Here is a 25,149-nt window from a genome sequence, read left to right on the forward strand (position 1 = left end):
AAATAGCGTAGCGTTACACGGACAGAATTTTGACTTACACCCTTACAACATTCGCTAACATACCCTTATTATTAGGATTAAAATTAAAATTAAAATTAAAATTAAAATATAAATATAAATATATACGTTTAGATAGATGGATGGATATATATTATGTGTTTTTGCGATCAGAATTCGTTTGCTTTTATAGGGAGTTTCAGTTTTTGGGGCTCCGCGACTCGCGGCATTTTTGCTCTTCAAACTCCGCGAGTCGCGGAGTTTGAAATTCCAGCTCACTCCAAATTGGATCTTAGTCTGCCGACGGTTTATTATATAATATAATATATATATAATTTATATAATTAATTATATATTATATTATATTTATATACATAGTTAACTTGTAATTTTTAGTCCGTTGCGTCGAGCGTTGAGAGTTGACTCTGGTGCCGGTTCCGAATTTTCGAACGTCCTTGCGTACTATTTTATATCTTGTACTTTGCGTTTTGAATCTTGTACTCTTGTAATTTCGAGACGTTTCTTATCAATAATTGGAACCTCTTTGATTGTCTTTTGTACTTTTGAGCTTTTTGTTCGTTTGCGTCTTCAATTCGTCGAATCTGTCTTTTGTCTTCACCTTTTATTATTTAAACGAATATCACTTGTAAATAGAACAATTGCAACTAAAAGCTTGTCTTTCTTGAGGAATAATGCTATGAAATATATGTTCGTTTTTAGCATTATCAGTATAAAATATGCGATATCAGTTGCATACTTTAAAGATTCAAGCCTAAGCTTGATCTTTTAAGGAAAGTAAACTTTAAAGTTTACTTCATGAATCACAAGTATTCTTTCAACACATGAACTTTGATCTTTTAAATCTTTAAATGTAGAACATAAACTATAAAGTTTAATCCTTGTATGTTCTTGTTATGAACAAGATAAAGTGAAGAATCAAACTAGAAAGTTTGCTTCTTAGTAATTAGTAAGTAACCAAACAACAACTAGTAATTACAAGTAAGTAAATAATAATCAAAGATAAGTAACATTAAACAAAAGAATGATGATGATGTTCATGTAGAAATCGGTTTTAGAAGGAAAGAAAAGAAGAAAATGTTCAAGATACTTACTAAGTTTAGAGAGAAAAAGAGAGTAAAAGAGTTGCAAGTATGAGAGTGTTTTTGGAATGAGAGAAAATGCAAGTAAATGTAGTGGTAAAAAGAAAATTTAAAACTCCTTCTAATGGCCACAAAAGGCCACGGCCAGCACAAGGTAAAGGGGAAGGGATTTGTTTGTTGGTCACTTGCATGAAAAGCTTGAAAAAGTTGTATACTTAGAGGTGCATGCATGGGGAGAAGTTGTAACAAGATTCCTACAAGTATTAACTAACTAGTTCATCTCTAAACAATACTTACATAAGTAAATGGGCTAACCAATCCTTGTAAGATGTAGGGTGGGCTTATAAGCCCACATTCATGAGTCCATTACACTAATCATGCCCAAGTTCAAGTATTAACAATTTAAGTCCAACAAAAGCCCAAGTAATTAACTAACAACCATAGTTAATTAAAATGATTAATAAAACTAATCATGAATGTAAATAATATTCTAAAAATATTATTCGTGGAAGTTTCGTGTGTCCCAAAGACGTTTCGGGCAATTAAAGTCAAGTACGGGCAATCGTGGCTACATGTAAATGTAATAACATACATTCGTTTAATCACACGTATTAATAATAATAATTATTAATAAATAAACGTTGGAAATTCCAGGGTCGTTACATTACCCACCTGTTAAAGAAAATTTCGTCCCGAAATTTAAGCTGAAGTAGATGGAGGAGTCGGGAAAAGGTGACGATACTTCCGCATCATTTGATCCTTTCGCTCCCAAGTAAACTCAGGTCCTCGTTTGGTATTCCATCGTACTCAGACGATCGAAATCTTGTTGTGTTTCAAAGTTTTGATCTCACGATCCATGATTTCAACAGGTTCCTCCACAAAGTGGAGTTTGTCATAAATTGTAAGTTCCTCAAGTGGTATGATAAGTTCAGGTGTAGCAAGACACTTCTTCAAGTTTGACACGTGGAAGGTAGGATGAACTGAGCTCAATTGTGCTGGTAGATCTAATCGGTAAGCAACGGGTCCAACACATTCCAAGATTTCAAAAGGACCAATGTATCGTGGGTTCAACTTTCCACGTTTTCCAAAATGGATCACACCTTTCCAAGGTGCAACCTTTAACATTACACGGTCACCAACGTTGAATTCAAAGTCTTTATGTTTAAGATTGGCATAACTCTTTTGGCGATCACGGGCAGTCTTAAGTCTAGCTTGAATCTGAGCAATCTTTTCCGTTGTTTCATGGACTACCTCGGGTCCGGTGATTTTCTTTTCGCCTACTTCGGCCCAAAAAATAGGAGATCGGCACTTACGGCCATACAATGCTTCAAAAGGTGCGGCATTAATGCTAGAGTGATAACTGTTATTGTACGAGAATTCGGCGAGTGGCAAATGTCTTTCCCAGGCCTTTCCAAAATCAATGACACATGCACGTAACATGTCCTCCAAGGTCTGAATCGTTCATTCACTTTGCCCGTCAGTCTGAGGGTGATAAGCAGTACTCATGTCGAGACGGGTTCCCATGGCTTCTTGTAAAGAACGCCAAAATCTAGAAGCAAAACGGGGATCGCGATCGGAGATGATCGATAAAGGTACACCATGACGAGATACAACCTCCTTGATGTATAATTGAGCAAGTCTCTCCATTGTATCCGTCTCCTTCATCGCTAGGAAGTGTGCAGATTTGGTAAGGCGGTCAACAATAACCCAAATAGTATCGTATTCGCCCACCGTCTTTGGTAGCTTAGTAATGAAATCCATTGTGATCCTTTCCCACTTCCATTGTGGGATTTCCAGTTGTTGAAGTAAACCAGAAGGTCTCTGATGCTCGACTTTAACCTTCGAGCAAGTCAAACACTTACCAACATAAGTCGCAATGTCCTTCTTAAGATTCGGCCACCAATACTGTTCTTTAAGGTCGTGGTGCATTTTGCCCGCACCGGGGTGAATCGAATATCTCAATTTGTGTACTTCATCAAGTATAAGGTTCCGTAGATCTCCATAATAAGGTACCCAAATTCTTCCGGCATAACATCGGAGTCCAGACTCCCTAACCTCGAATCGAGAGACAAGTATGTTCAAATGTTCGTGAGATATATTCTCTTCCTTGAGAGCCTCATCTTGGGCTACTCTGATCTGGCTGTTGAGGTTCGAATGGATGATGATGTTCAGAGCCCTAACACGAAGAGGTGCCGTCCTCTCCTTTCGGCTCAAAGCATCAGCTACAACATTGGCCTTGCCAGGATGATAACGGAGTTCACAATCGTAGTCGTTCAGCGTCTCAATCCATCGACGCTGTCTCATATTCAGTTGCTTCTGATCGAAGATGTGCTAGAGACTCTTGTGATTGGTGAAGATAGTACTCCTAGTTCCATACAAATAGTGTCTCCATAATTTGAGCGCAAAGACAACGGCTCCAAGTTCAAGATCGTGAGTAGTGTAGTTCTGCTCGTGAATCTTCAATTGGTGGGAGGCATAGGTAATAACTTTTGATCGTTGCATCAGTACACAACCAAAACCACTCTTCGATGCATCACAATAAACAACAAAGTCGTCAATGCCCTCAGGAAGTGATAGGATAGGTGCGGTGGTTAACTTCTTCTTCAAAGTTTGGAATGCTGATTCGTGTGCGGGTTCCCAAATGAACTTCTTGCCCTTGTGAGTCAGTGCGGTCAACGGACGCGCAATCAGAGAAAATCCTTCAATGAACCTTGGGTAGTAACCGGCGAGACCTAGGAATTGGCGAATATGCGTCGGAGCAGTGGGGGTCTCCCACTTGCTGATGGCTTCAATCTTGGCGGGGTCAACTTTGATACCCTGGTTGCTCACAACATGACCTAGAAACTGAACTTCCTTCAACCAAAATTCACACTTGGAGAATTTGGCGTAAAGTTGCTCTTGCCTCAAGAGTTCAAGTACTAGTCAGAGGTGTTGCTCATGTTCTTCTTCGCTCTTTGAGTAGATGAGGATATCATCTATGAAGACGATAACAAACTTGTCCAAGTAAGGCTTGCAGACACGATTCATGAGGTCCATGAACATGGCAGGTGCATTTGTCAAACCGAATGGCATCACGAGAAACTCATAATGACCATAACGGGTCCTGAATGCAGTTTTCATCACGTCACTTTCCTTTACCCTCAACTGGTGATAACCGGATCGCAAATCGATCTTTGAGTAGACACTCGATCCTTGTAGTTGATCAAAAAGATCGTCAATTCGTGGAAGAGGATACCGATTCTTGATAGTCAATTTGTTGAGTTCACGGTAGTCGATACACATACGGAAGGATCCATCCTTCTTCTTCACAAACAACACAGGTGCACCCCAAGGCGAGAAACTTGGTTGGATAAATCCACTATATAACAATTCTTGTAGTTGGCTCTGTAATTCTTGCATCTCGAAAGGTGCGAGTCTATAAGGTGCGCGAGCTATAGGTGCAGCTCCTGGCACTAAATCAATCTGAAACTCTACTGCTCTCTGCGGCGGCAATCCAGGTAATTCCTCTGGGAAGTCATCGGAAAATTCGTTCCCAATTCGAACGTCGTTCACGCTCTTCACCTCAGTTTCTACCACTTTCACATGTGCTAGGACAGCAAAACGTCCCTTCTTCATAATCTTTTGCGCTTTCACGCAACTAATAAGGTTAAACTTCGAGGTACATCTCTCTCCATAGATAACCAATGGTTAACCATCTCCTTGTGGTATGCGAAGTGTTTTATCTCCACAGAAAATATCGACCCTTATCTTGCTCAACCAATCCATACCGACGATCACGTTAAAACTTCCCAATTTGATGGGTATCAAGTCAATTTCGAAATCTGCACCAGCTATGTTGATAATAGCTCCTCGACTAATATGGTCAACTTTCTCAAGTTTACCGTTGGCGACCTTGACAAGCATACTCTCTTTTAACGGACTAAAGACCAATTAATCTTATCGCAAAAATGTCTACATACATAACTTCTATCCGCACCAGTATCAAACAAGACAGAAGCTAAAAGATTGTTGATTTTGAATATACCTGTCACCAAGTCGGGGTTATCGCGTGCATCCCTTGCATTAACATTAAAAGCTCTACCTCGCGGTGGTCCGTCATCTTTTCGCTTGTTGGGGCACGCATTTCTGAAATGGCCCGTTTGTCCGCATTCGTAGCACTTCTTCGATCCATTGGTGTTCGGCTTCCCATTCAAAGTGGTGACCTTGCAATCCTTGCCAACATGCCCAGACCGTTGGCACTTCTCACAGACAACATTGCAATACCCAGTGTGGTGTTTGTAACACCTCTTGCATTGAGGTAGGGTTCCCTTTTAGTTGGGGTTGGAGTTGGTGTTGTTGTTGGGGTTGGGGTTTCCACCGTTTTTATTTCCTCTAAACCCTCATGTCGTTTCGCCGGGTTTTGATCATAGTTCCTTCCCCTGTTGTTGTTGTTGTTGTGGTCATCCCATTTGCGCTTCTCACTAGTACCCGCTTCAGACCTAGTTTTCTCCGGTTCATCGATGGTTATTTGATTCATCAAAGTATATGCCATGCGCATCGCTTCGGGAACATTTGGTAGTTTAGACGAGATGACGTTTCCTTTAATGCTCTTAGGGAGTCCCCAGAAGTATCTCTCCATTCGCTTGAATTCTGGGGTGACCATTGTCGGACACATCAGGGCTAGTTCCAAGAATCTTCTGTTGTAACCATCAAGGTCGTTCCCAACGGCCTTTAACTGCATGAATTCCATTTCCATCTTTTGGATTTCGGTTCTCGGACAATACTCCTCAATCATGGCACACTTAAATTCTTCCCATGGCGTAGCATACGCCTCATCAATGCCTTGTGCCTGTGCCATTGTGTTCCACCACGTGAGCGCGCCGTCAGATAGCGTGCAAGAAGCAAATTTGGTCTTATTGTCCTCCGAACAATTGCTAACTCGGAATACTGATTCAAGTTTCTCGAACCATCTGGTGAGACCAACCGGTCCCTCAGTGCCGCTGAAGTTATGTGGTTTACAGCTCTGGAATTCCTTGTAAGTACACCCATTTCGAATGGGCTGAATAACCGGTGGTTGTGGCGGTGGCGGTGGAGCTTGGGGTTGCATTTCCGCAATGGCGGCGGCTACACGTTCTTGGATCATCTCTTCAATTTGAGCAGCAGTAGGTGTGGATCGAACGTTAGCCATGGTGTTCTAAACAAAATTTTTGACTCAAGTCAAAATCCAGCATTCAAATAGTAATAATACAGTATATAGTAACCAACATGGAATCAAAACATCACATGTTATTAAATAACGCAGAATCATCGTACAGTAATGTAAATAGAACATCGTGCAAGAATTAAATAACTCAAAGTTCCATTAATAATAATAAGTTTCATACATCTGAATAAGTTGGTGCAATACATAAGTGAAACATAAAACTACAACTAGATTACATCATGAAATCTAATACAAAAGGTCCTACGGTGAAGGTGGGTGTAGGATGTCCAAAACCTGAGCCAACTGCTCCTAGAGCTCAGTGACCCGAGCTCGGAGGATTCCCACCTCCCTCCTCAGTTCCTCATTAGATGGAGATGGTGGGGCAGGCGGTGCGTGTGGTGCGGGTGGTACCGGTGGTGCGGGTGGTGCAGACCGCACGAAACGGGGTGCAGACGTTCCGGCTCCAGAAATAGTCAGTACGTAACGGGGAACCTTACATATCTGTGGTTCGGCAGGGTACGGTACAAGCCGTTTACGAGCAGTAACCCTACGACGCCGACCAAATACGTCAGTGAAAGCACGACCTCTGTTGATCCTCGAAATGATGGTACCGTCGAAGCGATACCGCTTCTTCGGCGGGGTGGAGGGTGGCTGAATAGGTATATCGGCAGGGTCCTCATCATCACTGGAGTCGTCTGAGGAAGAGTCATCTGATGAAGAATCGACGGATGAGGAGTCATTCGAATCATGTGGTGGTGGCACAGGTGGCTGAACTGGCCGTCCGTGGGCGGCCATCATCTGTCTGTATCTGAATGGCGGAATCGGCACTAAACGTCCATTAGGAGCGCGTCGGCACGGCATGCGCATATGGTTACGGAATATCCCTTCCCCGAACTCCGCGGGAATCACAACACCACCGATGCGGGGCTGTGGCTCCGAGGATCCGGGAGCAGACGGAGCTGGAATCTTCGTAGGGTCCACGTGTCCGTTAATAGTAGCCACTGGTGCAGGCGCCTGGCTGCTAGTCTCGGAAGATGAAGCGCCGGGGTCACTCGTGGGTAGCGAGATCGGTGTGTCGGCAGCAGCAGCAGGTGGGGTGGCTGATGAGTCTAAACTGCCCAAAACGATAGCAGGTGGAACATCCGACATCTGAACAAGGAAAAATAAATTTTCCATGTCAGTAAGTCATAAAGCAAGCACGTATTAGGCCAACAGTTTAAATCATGTATAACAATAAGTAGCATGGCAATAATAACGAAGCGTACAGAAGTAGCATGCAATCAAAAGCAAGTAATATCATACAATAGTGAAATCATGAAATATCATACGGCATATAGCAGTAAAAGTAAGCAGCAGCAAGCAGTAAGTTCAGCGGAAACAAGTAAACTAGCAAGTTGTAGATTAGTCCTATTAGTGAATCCTACTCGGGTCGGTCTTAGACTCACTAATGCAACCTAATTCCCTACAACCAATGCTCTGATACCAAATGTGATGCCCTGTACAAAACCATCGTGTACGAATCATCAACAACAGGATCATTACAAGGTTAAGTACTATATGCTGTAATAAAAGAAGTTGCATTCACGATAAAAAGGTGACATCATAACCGACATCAAATATTTTACACCAACAGTATGCTTCTATGAATAGCAAGCATGAATAAATGTATGTGACCCTTAGGTCGTTACAAAACATAGTTCAAATGTATTAAAGTTTAAATGCAAGGTAAACAGTTCATGCGGTGATAACACTAGAGCAGCGGGTGTCTACGGCAAGACTAGCACGACAGCGGAAGCAAATAACCTTAAGCACCTGAGAAAAACATGCTTAAAAATGTCAACACAAAGGTTGGTGAGCTATAGTTTAAGTATAACAGTATGTAAGGTAGGCCACGAGATTTCAGTGCTACAAAGAGCGTTTCAAAACAGTATGATAAAGTATATGTTAACCGTGGGCACTTGGTAACTAACTTAACGTTTATACCCCCTGAAAGTACACTTGGAAAGTGCGTATGTCTACGAAGTATTAAACACTCATTAAATGCTAGCGCGACTAGCCCGAGTGGGGATGTCAAACCCTATGGATCCATATCTAAGATTCGCGTTCACCGGTTCAAAAACCAATGACTAAACGTTACCGAGCTAAAGGGAATGTTTATGCCGTTGTATAACCCACACATATATAAAGTTTAAGTACTCATGCCTAGTATGTAAAACGTATAAAAGCGCATGCATTCTCAGTTCCCAAAATAAGTTAAAGTAAAAAGGGAATGCTATAACTCACAATGATAAAGTAGTCGTAAAGTATGACTCGGAAAGTAAGCAAGTAATGAAGGTTGTCCAAACGGGTCCTCAACCTAAGTCAAATAGTACTAAGTCAGTAAATCATCCAAATAGGTTTAAAAGTATGTAAATAAGGTCTTAAGGGTCATCATCATTCATCATTCATCATTTAACAAAAGGTGTAAAGTAAGTTTCGTTCGTGAAAGAGTTTAAAACAAAGGCTGAGTTCGGCCAGTCACCACAGCCTCTATACCTACTGAAATAAGGTGAGACCAGTGGTCATGGCTCCGTATATGAGTCCTTTAAGTGTGGTAAAATTTACAGAAGCAAACTCATCTTCGTTTGACCATGGCGACGGTCTAAGTGCGAGTAGGTCAGAAATTTCTGCACAACGTTAAAGGACATAGTGACGATCGGAGGGCCATAAATCCTAAACCGTAACTCAGATTAAGTCGAGTCCTATATGAAAAGTTATCTACTCGAAAAGATATATCTGAAAATCAAGGTTACAGTAGCCCAGGTGTACTGGTATGTTACAGAAACCAGAAAACAGTAGGTAGAAGACAGAAAGCAGAAAAATAATGGGTTCCGGTGAGTTTGGTGCTTGATGTTCATCATGGTTCTCATCCTTGATGCCTATAGCTTCAAGTGTACAACTCATTGATGTGTTTGCATCATTTTCACCAAGGTTTGACCATCATAACCCAAGTGCAAGTCTAAGACATGAAGCACAACTCACTTAAGTGTTGCAAGTGTTTTGATGAACCAAAGTTACATCAAAGTCTTAGATCTAACACATACATGAAATGTAAAAGTAATATTAACCAAGTTTTGACTATTATGACACAAGTGTAGGTCTAAGACATGTAGCACAACTCACTTAAGAGTTGTATGAAGTTTGATGAACCAAGGTTACATCAAAGTCTTAGATCTAACACATACATGAACTTTAAAACTACTAATAAGTTACAAACTTGAAAGTAAACTTATGAAATCAAGATCTTGAGTTGTAGAACATAGTTCTTAGTTTGATCTTGAAGATCCAAGACTCAAAAGTCTAGATCTAACATAAGTGTACCAAGTTATAATAATATAAAGTTTACTTACATGTTCTTGAACTTTTAAAGTTAATCTTAGTTCAAGAAAGTATGAGATCAAGACTAACTTGTAATACTTGACCATTTAAACTAACAAACATGAAATTAAAGTGCAAGTAAATGAAATAACAAACTAATTTAAACAAGTTAATAAGTTCATGGGTTGCATATTTTAAAGATTCAAGCCTAAGTTTGATCTTTAAGGAAAGTAAACTTTAAAGTTTACTTCATGAATCACAAGTATGCTTTCAACACATGAACTTTTATCTTTTAAATCTTTAAATGTAGAACATAAACTATAAAGTTTAATCCTTGTATGTTCTTGTTATGAACAAGATAAAGTGAAGAATCAAACTAGAAAGTTTGCTTCTTAGTAATTAGTAAGTAACCAAACAACAACTAGTAATTACAAGTAAGTAAATAATAATCAAAGATAAGTAACATTAAACAAAAGAATGATGACGATGTTCATGTAGAAATCGGTTTTAGAAGGAAAGAAAAGAAGAAAATGTTCAAGACACTTACTAAGTTTAGAGAGAAAAAGAGAGTAAAAGAGTTGCAAGTATGAGAGTGTTTTTAGAATGAGAGAAAATGCAAGTAAATGTAGTGGTAAAAAAAAATTTAAAACTCCTTCTAATGGCCACAAAAGGCCACGGCCAGCACAAGGTAAAGGGGAAGGGATTTGTTTGTTGGTCACTTGCATGAAAAGCTTGAAAAAGTTGGATACTTAGAGGTGCATGCATGGGGAGAAGTTGTAACAAGATTCCTACAAGTATTAACTAACTAGTTCATCTCTAAACAATACTTACATAAGTAAATGGGCTAACCAATCCTTGTAAGATGTAGGGTGGGCTTATAAGCCCACATTCATGAGTCCATTACACTAATCATGCCCAAGTTCAAGTATTAACAATTTAAGTCCAACAAAAGCCCAAGTAATTAACTAACAACCATAGTTAATTAAAATGATTAATAAAACTAATCATGAATGTAAATAATATTCTAAAAATATTATTCGTGGAAGTTTCGTGTGTCACAAAGACGTTTCGGGCAATTAAAGTCAAGTACGGGCAATCATGGCTACATGTAAATGTAATAACATACATTTGTTTAATCACACGTATTAATAATAATAATTATTAATAAATAAACGTTGGAAATTCCAGGGTCGTTACAGATGTTCTTACAAGAATTTTATGGGGTGCAAACCTCCCACTTTCGATGGAACCGGGGGACCGGTTGCTCTCACCCAATGGTTTGAGCAAACAGAAACCATTTTTAGCATAAGCGGTTGTCTGGACCAAGATAAGGTCAAGTTTTCCACCCTCACTTTCGCCGGTATTGCTCTCTCATGGTGGAACACGTATGTACAATCTGTGGGTACCGATGAAGCCTACACACTCTCTTGGACCGAATTAAGAGAAAGAATGATCACCGAATACTTCCCGAGCGACGAGACTCGAAGGCTCGAACATGGCCTAGGAAATTTAAAAACTATCCAGAATGACCTCGAAGCTTACAATCAACGATTTTCCGAACTAGCCTTAATGTGTCCAAACCTCATGACTCCCGAGTCCCTAAGAGTTGAACTTTACATGGATGGCCTCCCTAAGAGCATTCGACACGGGGTAATATCATCCAAACCCGCTAACCTACAAGAGGCTTTAACGTGGCCCAAAAATCTATAAAAACGGTGGATGAAATTGAAGCGCCGGCACCAACGGCCGAGGATCAATCGGTTGGCAACAAAATAAAATGAGAAGCCTCCCCATCAAGTAGCAACAACAACTTCGCCAAGAAGCCTCTCACCTCCGACGGCAAGAAAGGGTATGCCGGAAACCTACCTTATTGTAAAAAGTGCCACAAACATCATTTGGGTGAATGTGGCAAACCATTTTGCAACAAATGTCAAAGAAGTGGCCATGTGGCCCATGATTGTAAAAGTACCGCCCCCGTCGCTAAAAAGGGGCCCAATGTACCAAAAACGGGTGTTTGTTATAAATGTGGCCAACCGGGTCATTTTAGAAATGCATGCTCAAAGAATAAAGCTAAAACCAACTCACACAGTTGAGCTTTCAACATTAACACCGAGGAAGCCCGAGATAACAATGAACTAGTCACGGGTACGTTTCTTCTCAATAACTCTTATGTTTCTTGCTTATTCGATTCGGGTGCCGATAAATGCTTTGTATCCAAGGCTTTGGCTCATACTCTTTGCACTCCACCACTCCCCCTAGATACTACTTATGCCATTCAAGTGACCAACAGAAAACTATTGCGTGTCGACAAATTTTATCGGGAGGTGTACGTTAAACTTTTAGTTAAAGAGTTTGAAATTGACCTGATACCTATAGAACTAGGGAGCTCAAATCCTATTCGTTAAGAAGAAAATGTTCCCTATAAATGTGTATAGATTAGCATGAACTAAATAATTTCCGGTCAAGAACCAATATCCTTTTCCCCGTATCAATGACCTCATGATCAATTACAAGGATCTCATGTATATTCCAAAATCGACCTCCATTCCGGTTATCATCAATTGAGGGTTAAGGGAGAAGATGTCTCCAAAACCGCTTTTCGAACTCGTTACGATAGTTATGAATTTCTTTTAGTGTCGTACAGTAACTAAGGCTCCGTCCGTATTCATGGATCTTATGAATCGCGTGTGCAAACTTATCTAGACAAATCCGTTATCGTATTCAAAGATGATGTCTTAACCTATTCAATTCAAGCGAAGAAGAAAACGAACAACATCTCCGTCTTACGCTTGAACTCTTGAGAAAAGAGCAACTCTATGCCAAATTCTCCAAGTGTGAATTTTGGTTAAACGAAGTCCAATTTCTAGACCATGTTGTTGGTGGTCAAGGTATTAAAGTAACCTCGCAAACATCGAAGCCACACGTAATCGGGAAACCCTCACGACTCCGACTCATAATCATAAAATTTTTGGATCTCGTCGGTTATTACCGAAGATTCGTTCCCAACTTTCCCTGTATTACTCGTCCTTTAACCTCGTTAACTCACTAAGGGAAAATTTAAACCTCTCTGTGTCCGAACCTTGAACGTGATTATTCACACCAACCTTACTAGCCAAATTCGTGTAGTATAATGGAACTCAAATATGAAAATATTTCTAAGTGAACGCCTGAAAGGCATCCTCTCTCGACTAGAAATCAAGGAAACAGAAATTCGTTAGTTTGCATGAAGAATTAGAACACTTAATTTTGGACCCGATCAACCTTCTCAACACCACGTACCACGATACATAACTCTGTTATTACACTGTTACTGTCTGATATTACTGGAACCCAAGATAACACATAATCCAAGGATACCCCCTTTCTTCTTCGACTTATCATCCCTATGCTTCTGATATATGGCCAGCTGCTACCTAACTCCTATATATATATGACTACGTGTACTATCCCGTTTCCACCAAGTCTCAACATTTGACCACAAGACGCGTGATGCAACTGCATCGAAAATGAAAACTCTTCCTAGCTTTACGCTCATACTTCCGTATAAGGAATCTTATCATCCGAACTCTCAATGGAGAGGGACCCCACACACTATACCATCTCTCACCACGAAAGGGAAAAAAATCTTATCAAACGTATTTAGAAACAGAAGAGATAGAAAAAACTTGCACAACTATTCATTGAAGGAAAATTCTTTTCCAACACGGTGTACCATTGTCAATTATCTCGGATCGAGATACTCGTCTCACTTATAGATTTACAAGAAGCCTTGGAAACACGTTTACACGTGAGTACTGCGTATCATCCACAATTCGACTGACCCAGTGTACATTTGATTTGAACCTCGGAAAACATGTTACAAACTCGTATTGTTGCATTTAGTTGTTTCCTCTTACAACGATAGCTATCACCCGTATATTAACGCCGCACCTTTTCGAAACTTTATATGACCGCGAATGTCGTTCTCCTATTCGTTGAGCCGAAGTACGTGACAAGCAAATCACCGGATCCGAACTCATTCAAGAAATAACCGTTAAGATCGTTCAAGTCTGAGAAGGGCTCAAGACGACCCGTAATCGCTAAAAGAGCTATGCCGATATTAGACGTAAACCTCTCGAATTCCAAGTGAGTGACCACGTAATATTGAAAAACCGCACCTTAGAAAGGTGTAATCCGTTTCAGGAAAACGAAGGAAGTTAAATCTGCGATATTGATCCTTTTGAAATCTTGGGGCGTATTGGACGCGCTACATACCATTTAGATCTTCCAACTCGATTAAGTTTCCGTTTATCCTACATTCCATATTACAAACTTAGAGACGTAACCTGCGGAACAGGAACTTGTTATTCTTCTAGATAAGCTTACTAATGATGACAAACTCCACTTCATAGGAGAACCGGTTGAAATTATGGATCGTAAAACCAAATGTTAAGACAACTTAAAATCCCGACTATCAAAGTTCGTAGGAATGCCCAAGGACATATCGTCACTTATTCGTAGAATTGACAATACATGGTCTCGAGGGAGAGACATCGACTACTACTTCCAACTAAATTTCGCGACGAAATTTCTTTTAAGGTGTGGGTAATGTAACATCCCGTATTTTTCCGTTAAATTATTTTAACGTCCATCTTTTTATTTTATATAATACTCTTCGTATCTAGATTCGTATCTTCTGTTACTTAGCATTTCTAATATTCACGTTGTTTAATTTTAACATCTCTCGTTTACTCTAGCGTATTTAAAATATTTCGTTCGGTCAATTCCCGCAACCGACTACAAACTTGAGGGGCTAATCATGACTAGTGGCCAAAGTGGTGACTAGGTCAACTAGTCAACCATTTCACCACCACTCATTCATTCACTCATCTCTTTCTCTCTTCCTCCTACTTCCACTTTTTGCTCTTAACTCCCAAATTCATTCAATCATCATCTATATTCAATCTAGGAAGCTCACAACAAATCTGATTACATATTTGGAATCCTCTCTTCACCCTCTACAACTTGATACCAACTTCATCTCATTTGAGTAACTTTCTAAAAACTCTAGATTTCATGTTCTTGATGTTCTTGACTTAAAAGTGAGTTAATTAGTGTCCATGGCTCAAGTCTAACATGAATATGTGTTTGGTTTGTTCGATTTTATTATTTTGAGTAACTAGCATGAACTCTTGAAATGGGTTAGTTTAATCCTTGATTTTAGTTGATTAAATATTGTTAGATGTTAAACCTCATGTATTAAATGTGTTACTAGTATCATTAGCTTCATTTTGGTATGTTGGTTGACTTAGAAAAACTTCATAAACAAAGTGGATGAATTCATGATTCTTGATTAGGGTTTGATGAACTTTTAAATGAACTTTTGGTGCATTGAATGCTATGAAATATTGTTGGTGAGTGTTTAGTTGTAATGGGTGTTTAATTACCTTCGAAACGGCATATCATATATGTAAATTGGATCACCGAATCATGAAATGAGATTTATGAACTTAGATGCAATTAATGATGAATATTTATTGCAGTATTGGTTGTTTTAAATGTGGAATTAATTGATGAAATGTGTTTAGTCGTTTTCCTCGTCAAAATACCTTTCCAACGGTGTAAGATACATGTTCTAAGTATTTTCGGTTCACAAATAGTGTTTGTTTGAGTTTTGGTTCGTGCACTTGTGTGTTTTCAGCAAACAGGGTCTGTGTACTAATCTGGACACCGTCCAAACTCTTGGATGCCGTCCAGCCCTTCACAGTTGGACGCCGTCCAGCCAATCTGGACGCCGTCCAAATGAACTACAGAATTCTGATCAAGTTGGTCGTCCACCGTTTAATTCTAACTATGCTGCGCACCTTCGATTAACATGTAACTTGTTCTAACATGCTCATATATGATTATAAAACTCATAAAAATTGTCCAAGACCCGACCCGAATGTGTTGACTTTTTCGTTGACTTTAACTTGACCAAAGTTGACTTTTATTCAAACGTAACCGAATACTTATGCAATCGTTCTAACGTGCTTTTATACTTATATCTTGCATGAAACTTGACAATGTGACTCACATGCTATATTAATCGATTCGTAACGAGCGATAGGACTAATTGAACACTTTGACCGACCGTGTTTACCGATATTTATACAACCTATTTGTTTAGGTCAAGACTAGCATTTGTTCTTGCACACGTTTACCTTGTGAAGTACCTATTTAACCGTGCACTCAAGGTGAGATCATAGTCCCACTTTTACTCTTTTATACTTACATTTTTGATGAGAAAACATAAACGTTTCGTTTTATAAAGTGAATACAAGTACGAAAACAAACATTCTACGTACGAGTTAGAACAAAAATGCCTCAATTCGATTATCATTAGTTACACTTGCCGGGTGTAAGCGAGAACTTATGTTGTATGGCCATATGGTGATAGGTCAGATCATGTTGAGATTGAGAGAAAAGATAAGATAGATTGAGATTCGGTATATAGGAAGAAGACTCGGTATGAGAGAGAATCGGTAAAATTACATTCCACAGCTTCTAGAACTCGGTTACAATGCAATGGCTATCTAATTAGGACTACTTAGGTTCCTTATATAGCCCTCTTCTAAGGAACCTTCATTTAAGCTTAATTCACATTAACACTATACAACTTTGGGGTCCTAACAATCTCCCCCTTAGTGTTAAATGTGAACTTTACAATATAATCCTATCGAAAACATCTAAAGGAACTTTGTTCCTCTGAAGTGAACTTTAGATTTGAATCCCTTGAGATTCTCATATCTTCGTATATTCACTCTTGTTTTGAGATGACTTTTCAATCTTGTGTGAATGTACTTGACAATCTCATTATCTTCAGTTGAATAGCAGTTATTGATCAGTCTCCATCTCATGTATTTGAAAGCATACATCAACGTTCCGTCTGAGTATCTTCTAAAATCTGAGACTCTAATGAAGATCTTTGTATAGTGAGAATTGAAAAATGCAAACTCATATGGATAGTCGCTCACTTCAAGTAAGGACATGTATCTTAGCTCTTCAATCACTTGATTTGGCGGTTTGATTTCGAGCTTTTTGTGTCCAGATTCCAATCCCATTTGAAAATCATGAACAGACATCCATCTCATCGAATCAAGAATAAACCTGTAGACTGCTTTCATTGCAGTAGCATGATAATTTGTTGCAGATTCATTCAAGTTAATCAAATAATTGTAAATGAAAATAATGTCGTCCATCTTCAGTTTATCAAAATCCGCTTCTGAAAACTGATAATCCTCAACATCCATTCTTGTAACTTGAAACAATGGCATCTTCACTTCATCCTTATTAATCATCAAAATCTTATTTATGCTTTTGATCTCTGAATTCCGCTGAATTTGAAGTTTCTCTTCATTCTTCAATTTGAATTTATTGCGAACACTCAGATAAGCTTTGAGATATTCTGGTTTCTTATGATATTTCCATGCACCCAGAATACTCATTGATGCAGAAAGGACAAGATCAGAATCACCATAGATTCTATACGCTTGTTGTTCAATGAATGGTGAACGAAGAATCTTTTTCTCTTCATCCTCACTTAGTTGGTAATCAGCATCACGCTCAAGAACAATCTCTGCAGTTTGAAATGGAACATTCAAATCAGGAGGAGTCGTAGTATCTTCTTTGCCATTAGAGAAAATCTCCTTTTCGAAGTGTATTCCAAATTCATCAGTTGGAGATGTCAAGTTAACAAATTGATGATCATTAAATTCATTGGCGATACTCGATGACCCCTTCAAAATATCTTCAATGTTGTTAAAGTGTTGATTGTTCTCTTGAGATGACTTATTCTCTGATTGATCAGCTGTATCCATAATCATTAACATCCCTGAGTCACCCTCTCTCTGACTTTCTGATTCATCTAGAAAACTTTCACACTGGTGATAATGCTAAAAATGAACATATATTTTATAGCATTATTCCCCAAGAAAGACAAGCTTTTAGTTGCAATTGTTCTATTTACAAGTGATATTCGTTTAAATATTAAAAGGTGAAGACAAAAGACAGATTCGACGAATTGAAGACGTAAACGACCAAAAAGCTCAAAAGTACAAAATACAATCAAAGAGGTTCCAATTATTGATAACAAACGTCTCGAAATTACAAGAGTACAAGATTCAAAACGCAAAGTACAAGATATTAAATTGTACGCAAGGACGTTCGAAAATCCGGAACCGGGACCAGAGTCAACTCTCAACGCTCAACGCAACGGACTAAAAATTACAAGTCAACTATGCACATGAATATAATATAATATATAAATAATTCTTAAAAATTATATATATATTATATTATTATTTAAAATCGTCGGCAAACAAAGAGCCAAGGCTGAATGAGCTGTAAAAACGAACTCCGCGACTTGCGGAGTTCGAAGGTTAAAAGTACCGCGACTCGCGGAGACCCCCTGAACTCAATTCCCTATAAAAGCAAACGAATTCTGATCATTTTATATCCAATATATCAATCTCTCTATATCTATACGTTATATTTATATTTATAATTTATATTTTAATTTTAATTTTAATTTTAATCCTAATAATAAGGGTATGTTAGCGAATGTTGTAAGGGTGTAAGTCGAAATTCTGTCCATGTAACGCTACGCTATTTTTAATCATTGTAAGTTATGTTCAACCTTTTTAATTTAATATCTCGTAGCTAAGTTATTATTATGCTTATTTAATCCAAAGTAATCATGATGTTGGGCTAATTACTAAAATTGGGTAATTGGGCTTTGTACCATAATTGGGGTTTGGACAAAAGAACGACACTTGTGGAAATTAGACTATGGGCTATTAATGGGCTTTATATTTGTTTAACTAAATGATAGTTTGTTAATTTTAATATAAAGATTTACAATTGGACGTACCTATAAATAACCATATACACTCGATCAGACACGATGGGCGGGGTATTTATATGTATGAATAATCGTTCATTTAACCGGACACTGGAATGGATTAATAGCCACTAGAATTATTAAAACAGGGGTGAAATTATGTACAAGGACACTTGGCATAATTGTTAACAAAGTATTAAAACCTTGGGTTACACTCAGTCGACATCCTGGTGTAATTATTAAACAAAGTATTAAAATCTTGTTACAGTTTAAGTCCCCAATTAGTTGGAATATTTAACTTCGGGTATAAGGATAATTTGACGAGGACACTCGCACTTTATATTTATGACTGATGGACTGTTATGGACAAAAACCAGACGGACATATTAAATAATCCAGGACAAAGGACAATTAACCCATGGGCATAAAACTAAAATCAACACGTCAAACATCATGATTACGGAAGTTTAAATAAGCATAATTCTTTTATATCATATTTAATTTCCTTTATTTTATATTTAATTGCACTTCTAATTATCGCATTTTTATTGTTATTATATTTAATTGCACTTTTAATTATCATACTTTTTAATTATCGCAAGTTTATTTTATCGCACTTTTATTATTCGCAATTTCATTATCGTTATTTACTTTACGCTTTAAATTAAGTCTTGTATTTATTTATTATTTTACATTTGGTTTTAACTGCGACTAAAGTTTTAAAATCGACAAACCGGTCATTAAAACGGTAAAAATCCCTCTTTATAATAATAATATTACTTATATATATATTTGTATTTTTAAAAGTAAACTAATATAGCGTTAAGCTTTGTTGAAAGATTTTCCCTGTGAAACGAACCGGACTTACTAAAAACTACACTACTGTACGATTAGGTACACTGCCTATAAGTGTTGTAGCAAGATTTAAGTATATCCATTCTATAAATAAATAAATAACTTGTGTAAAATTGTAGCATATTTAATAGTATTTCCTAGTAAAAATGTAAACTATTTCGTACCCCCACGCTACGACATCAAGTTTTTGGCGCCGCTGCCGGGGAACAATCAAACTTAAAAGCCGGAAGCGCAACGCTAAATAAAAAAAAAGATTTTTATTTTTAGTTTACTTTTATTAAAATTCACTTTTGTAAAAATACGTTTTTAATTATTCAAAAATATAAAAAGAAAACAAAAATTTATATTTTTTTTTAAGATTTTGTTAAATATTTAAGTTTTATAAAGTTTCTTTATTTTTATTTTATAAAAATATAAGTTTTATTTAAATATTTTTATTTAAAACATAAAAAAAAACCAAAAAAAATTAATATATATATAAATCTATTTTTAAGGTATTTTTAAAATTATAAAGTAGTTCTATTTTTATTTTAGTTTTTAAATATAAGTTTTTATTATATAAATATTTTTATTTAAATAGAAAATATAAAACAGAATATAAAAAAAAAAACGCGTCGAATTTTAATCAACCTGTCATCTGAAAATTGGAACCCCGCGACTCGCGGAGTTTGCTGCTTGGAATACCACAACTCGCGGAGACACTCTGACACGCCGACAGAAACCCTAATCAGCATTAAATACGGGGTAATTATTATTTATTTATTATTATTAACCCTAATTACTTATTTATTATTATAATTAGTTTTAAGTTTTTAAATTAAATTGTATTTTAGTTAAATTAGTTTAATTAAAATATAAAATTAATAGTTTAATAAAATAAATAATATAAAATAATATTTTTATAAAAATTGTAATTTTTACAACTTTTTGTATATTTTTATATTTTGTCCCTTTTTAATTATTTTAGCGTAATATTTGTATTTTTCGCTCGTATTTAGTTTTAAGATATAGTTTTTGCCATAGTTATTTTTTTTTTACTTCTAGATTTTTAGGCTTTGCCGTAAAATCCCTTAAGTGCCTTTTCTTTAGACTAAGATTTAGGTACTTTAGAATTTTGCGACGCCTTTTTAAGTTTTAGTTTCGTTATTGCCATTTGGGATATAGTTTTTCTTGTAAGCTTTAATATTTTTAGATACCTTTTACCTATGTATCAATTATCATTCCAATTAGTAATCTCAATTTGCGATTATAATTTTAAGTTAGTGATAGTAATAAGGTTGGGTTAGTCTAGTGTTTTTAAGTTCTATAAGTCACTCTTTTTCTTTCTTATTTTTATTTTTCGATCTTTTTCCGACACGCTCTTTTTCTTTCTTATTTCTCGCTATTCTAGTTTTTAGGACATAGATTTTTTATTCTACTTCTTATCTAAATTTCTTAAAATTACAAAAATTTATTTTAAGTGGTTAAATTGATAGACTTCAAAATTTTCTGGTTCGTAGTAATAGTTGGATTTGTACGTGGACCGGGTTATTGGAGCCAAACAGTCCTCAATTATATTGAGACCAAACGAATCCTGCCCCTCTGCTGCATCTTTTGGCTATTCGAAACGTGGGCAAAATCAGAAAAGTCTATTAATTGGATAACTTATATAATTTTTCTTTCCTTTTTAAAAAACTAATAGGATATTCAGTGAATGCACCGAGCAAGACGTTCACCACCTTTTGTACGTTCACCACCTGTAACTAGATCAAGACATTTAGAAAATATTACCGCCGTTGATTTTTCTTTAGAATCGTCATCCAGTCGACCAAGTACTCCAGTTCAAATTTCCGATAATCCATTTTTTGAACCCGACCTCACAATTGAGAATCCGGAGAATATTCAGGGACGATTCATAGATCCTGAACCATTAAATTTTCCTCCTGAACCACCAATCATTCAAACAGAGATTGTTGAGGAACGAACCATTAAATCAGAATCCTCTAGTGATTCCGATTCAACAAATTCAATTATGGAGAATCTAAAACCTTTAAGTATGGAAGACCGAATGAGAGCTAAACGCACTGGCCAAGGTCACGCAATTACTCATCCTGACATTAATGTGCCAGATTATGAAATCAAAGGAAAAATTCTACACATGGTGACTAATCAATGCCAATTTAGTGGTGCACCGAAGGAAGATCCAAATGAACATCTTCGTACCTTTAATAGGATCTGCACACTATTTAAAATCCGAGAAGTAGAAGATGAACAAATATATCTCATGTTATTTCCCTGGACTTTAAAGGGAGAAGCCGAAGATTGGTTGGAATCGTTACCTGAAGGGGCGATTGATACATGGGACGTTTTAGTTGAAAAATTTCTTAAACAACTCTTTCCTGCATCTAAAGCCGTAAGACTTCAAGGAGAAATTGTTACGTTTACACAGAAACCGAATGAAACTCTATATGAGGCGTGGACAAGATTTGGAAAGTTATTAAGAGGATGTCCGCAACATGGTTTAGACACCTGTCAAATAGTACAAATATTCTACCAAGGATGCGACATCACTACAAGAAAAGACATAGATATAGCAGCTGGTGGTTCCATTATGAAGAAAACCGAAACTGATGCTTACAAAATTATTGATAACACTGCTTCCCACTCACATGAGTGGCACCAAGAAAAAAATATCGTTAGATCATCTAAAGCAGCTAGAGCCGATTCTAGCCATGACTTAGATTCCATTTCCGCAAAGATAGATGCTGTGGAGAGACGAATGGAAAAGATGACTAAGGATATTCACTCAATACGAATTAGTTGTGAGCAGTGTAGAGGACCACATTTGACAAAAGATTGTCTCAGTATTGAATTAACAATGGAACAAAGAGAGAATATTTCATACATAAACCAAAGGCCTGGAAATAATTATCAGAATAATTATCAACCACCAAGACCGATTTACAATCAAAACCAGAATTATAACAGAAATGTTCCATACAACAACCAACAAGGTCCTAGCAATCAACAAGTGTCCAACAATAATTACAATCAGCAAAGACCTAATTTTCAAAACAAACCACCACAACCCGATGATAAAAAGCCGAATTTAGAAGATATGATGACGAAGCTAGTTGAAACTCAAACGCAGTTTTTCACATCTCAAAAACAAACCAATGAACAAAATGCTCAAGCATTTAGAAATCAACAAGCTTCTATTCAAAACCTGGAACAAGAAGTAAGTAACCTAGCAAGGTTAATAGGTGAAAGAAAACCGGGAAGTCTACCTAGTGATACAAATGCTAACCCCCGGAATGAAACAGCTAAAGCCATTACCACAAGAAGTGGTACAACACTTAAACCACCTGAAATACCTGTAACTTCTGATGAAGCTATTCCTACTCCACAAGAACCACAACCTGAACAAGATAAGGAAAAAGAACCGGTAGTTGAAAAGGTTAATGAAGATAACACAGTTAAGGCTAAACCTTATGTTAAACCATATCAACCACCACTTCCTTACCCGAGTAAAATGAAGAAAGAGAAACTTGAAGCCGAGCAATTCAAATTCTTGGATATGTTTAAACAGATAAATGTAAATCTTCCTTTCATTGATGTGATTTCAGGAATGCCTAGATATGCTAAATTCTTGAAAGATCTGATCACGAATAGAAAGAAAATGGAAGAACTCTTGGCTGTTACCATGAACGCTAATTGTTCAGCAGTGCTGTTGAATAAGATACCAGAAAATTTATCTGATCCAGGAAGTTTCACAATTCCATGTTTTCTGGGTAGTCTTAGTTCAATAGAAGCATTGGCAGACTTAGGTGCTAGTATAAATTTAATGCCGTTTTCACTATACACTAAACTAGACCTTGGAGAATTGAAACCAACAAGAATAAGCATACAACTAGCCGATCGATCAATAAAATATCCTAGAGGGATAATGGAGAACATGCTAGTTAAAGTTGGTACTTTAGTATTTCCAGTAGATTTTGTTGTTCTGGACATGGAAGAAGATTCTCAAGTTCCTCTCATATTAGGAAGACCATTCTTAAACACGGCTAAAGCAATGATAGACGTATTCGGTAAGAAATTGACCCTAAGTATAGAGAACGAGAGTGTTACCTTTTCAGTTGATAGAGCAATGCAACAACCACAATCTGCAGATGATACATGTTATTATATTCAAACTATAGATGCACATGCAGAATTATTAGAAGAATTTCCAGAATTACAAGGAACAGGAGAATGTTCTTTAGGAGAAGGAACTGAACCAATTAATGAAGCTGAAATATTAGCTACACTTATAGCTAATGGATATGAACCAACAACAGAAGAAATTCAAATGCTAAAAGAAGAAGACAGATATCGATATAAATCATCGATAGAAGAACCTCTGAAATTAGAGTTAAAGCCACTTCCAAACCATTTGGAATACGCTTATTTACATGGTGAATCTGATTCACCTGTAATAATATCGTCTTCTCTTACTGAAAATGAGAAATCACAACTCATTTCTGTGTTGAAAGCTCATAAACCAGCCATTGCATGGAAGATTCATGATATTAAAGGAATAAGTCCTTCGTATTGCACACATAAAATCCTTATGGAAGAAGGCCATAAAACGTATGTGCAACACCAACGAAGACTAAATCCTAATATGCAAGATGTAGTTAAGAAAGAAATTATTAAACTACTAGATGCAGGTTTAATATATCCAATTTCTGATAGTCCATGGGTAAGCCCAGTTCAATGCGTGCCTAAGAAGGGTGGCATGACTGTCATGACAAATGAGAAAAATGAGCTTATTCCTACTAGGACTGTAACAGGATGGCGTGTGTGTATTGATTATAGAAAATTAAATGACGCCACCAGAAAAGATCACTTTCCCTTACCTTTCATTGATCAAATGTTGGAAAGATTAGCCGGAAATAGTTACTATTGTTTTCTAGATGGATTTTCCGGATATTTTCAAATTCCAATAGCACCCGAGGACCAAGAGAAAACCACGTTCACGTGCCCTTATGGTACTTTTGCTTACAAACGCATGCCATTTGGACTTTGCAGCACCCCTGCAACCTTTCAAAGGTGTATGATGGTGATTTTTCACGACATGATAGAAGAATGCATGGAAGTTTTCATGGATGACTTTTCAGTCTTCGGTGATACATTTGAATCATGTCTAGTTAATCTGGAACAAATGCTTATTAGATGCGAACAATCAAATCTAGTACTTAATTGGGAGAAATGCCATTTCATGGTTAAAGAAGGCATCGTTCTTGGACATAAAATTTCAAAAGAAGGAATTGAAGTGGATAGAGCTAAAGTAGATGTAATTGCTAAACTTCCACATCCCACCAATGTTAGAGGAGTTAGGAGTTTTCTAGGGCATGCCGGTTTTTACTGACGTTTCATAAAAGATTTTTCTAAAATTGCCACTCCTATGAATAAACTCCTAGAAAAGGATGCTCCATTCATATTTTCAGATGAATGTATCAAATCTTTTAATATTTTTAAAGAGAAACTCACTAATGCACCGATCATGATAACACAAAATTGGAATCTACCATTTAAACTAATGTGCGATGCAAGTGATTTTGCAATGGGAGCCGTTTTAGGACAAAGGATTGAAAAACAATTTCAACCTATATATTATGCTAGTAAGACGTTACAAGGAGCACAAATGAACTATACAACTACTGAAAAAGAACTCCTTGCTGTTGTCTTTGCTTTTGACAAATTTCGTTCATATCTCGTTCTAGCTAAAACGGTTGTCTATACTGACCATTCTGCTCTTAGATACCTATTTTCAAAAC

The sequence above is a fragment of the Rutidosis leptorrhynchoides genome, chromosome 4, assembly GCF_046630445.1.
Source record: "Rutidosis leptorrhynchoides isolate AG116_Rl617_1_P2 chromosome 4, CSIRO_AGI_Rlap_v1, whole genome shotgun sequence".
NCBI classification, from domain to species: domain Eukaryota; kingdom Viridiplantae; phylum Streptophyta; class Magnoliopsida; order Asterales; family Asteraceae; genus Rutidosis; species Rutidosis leptorrhynchoides.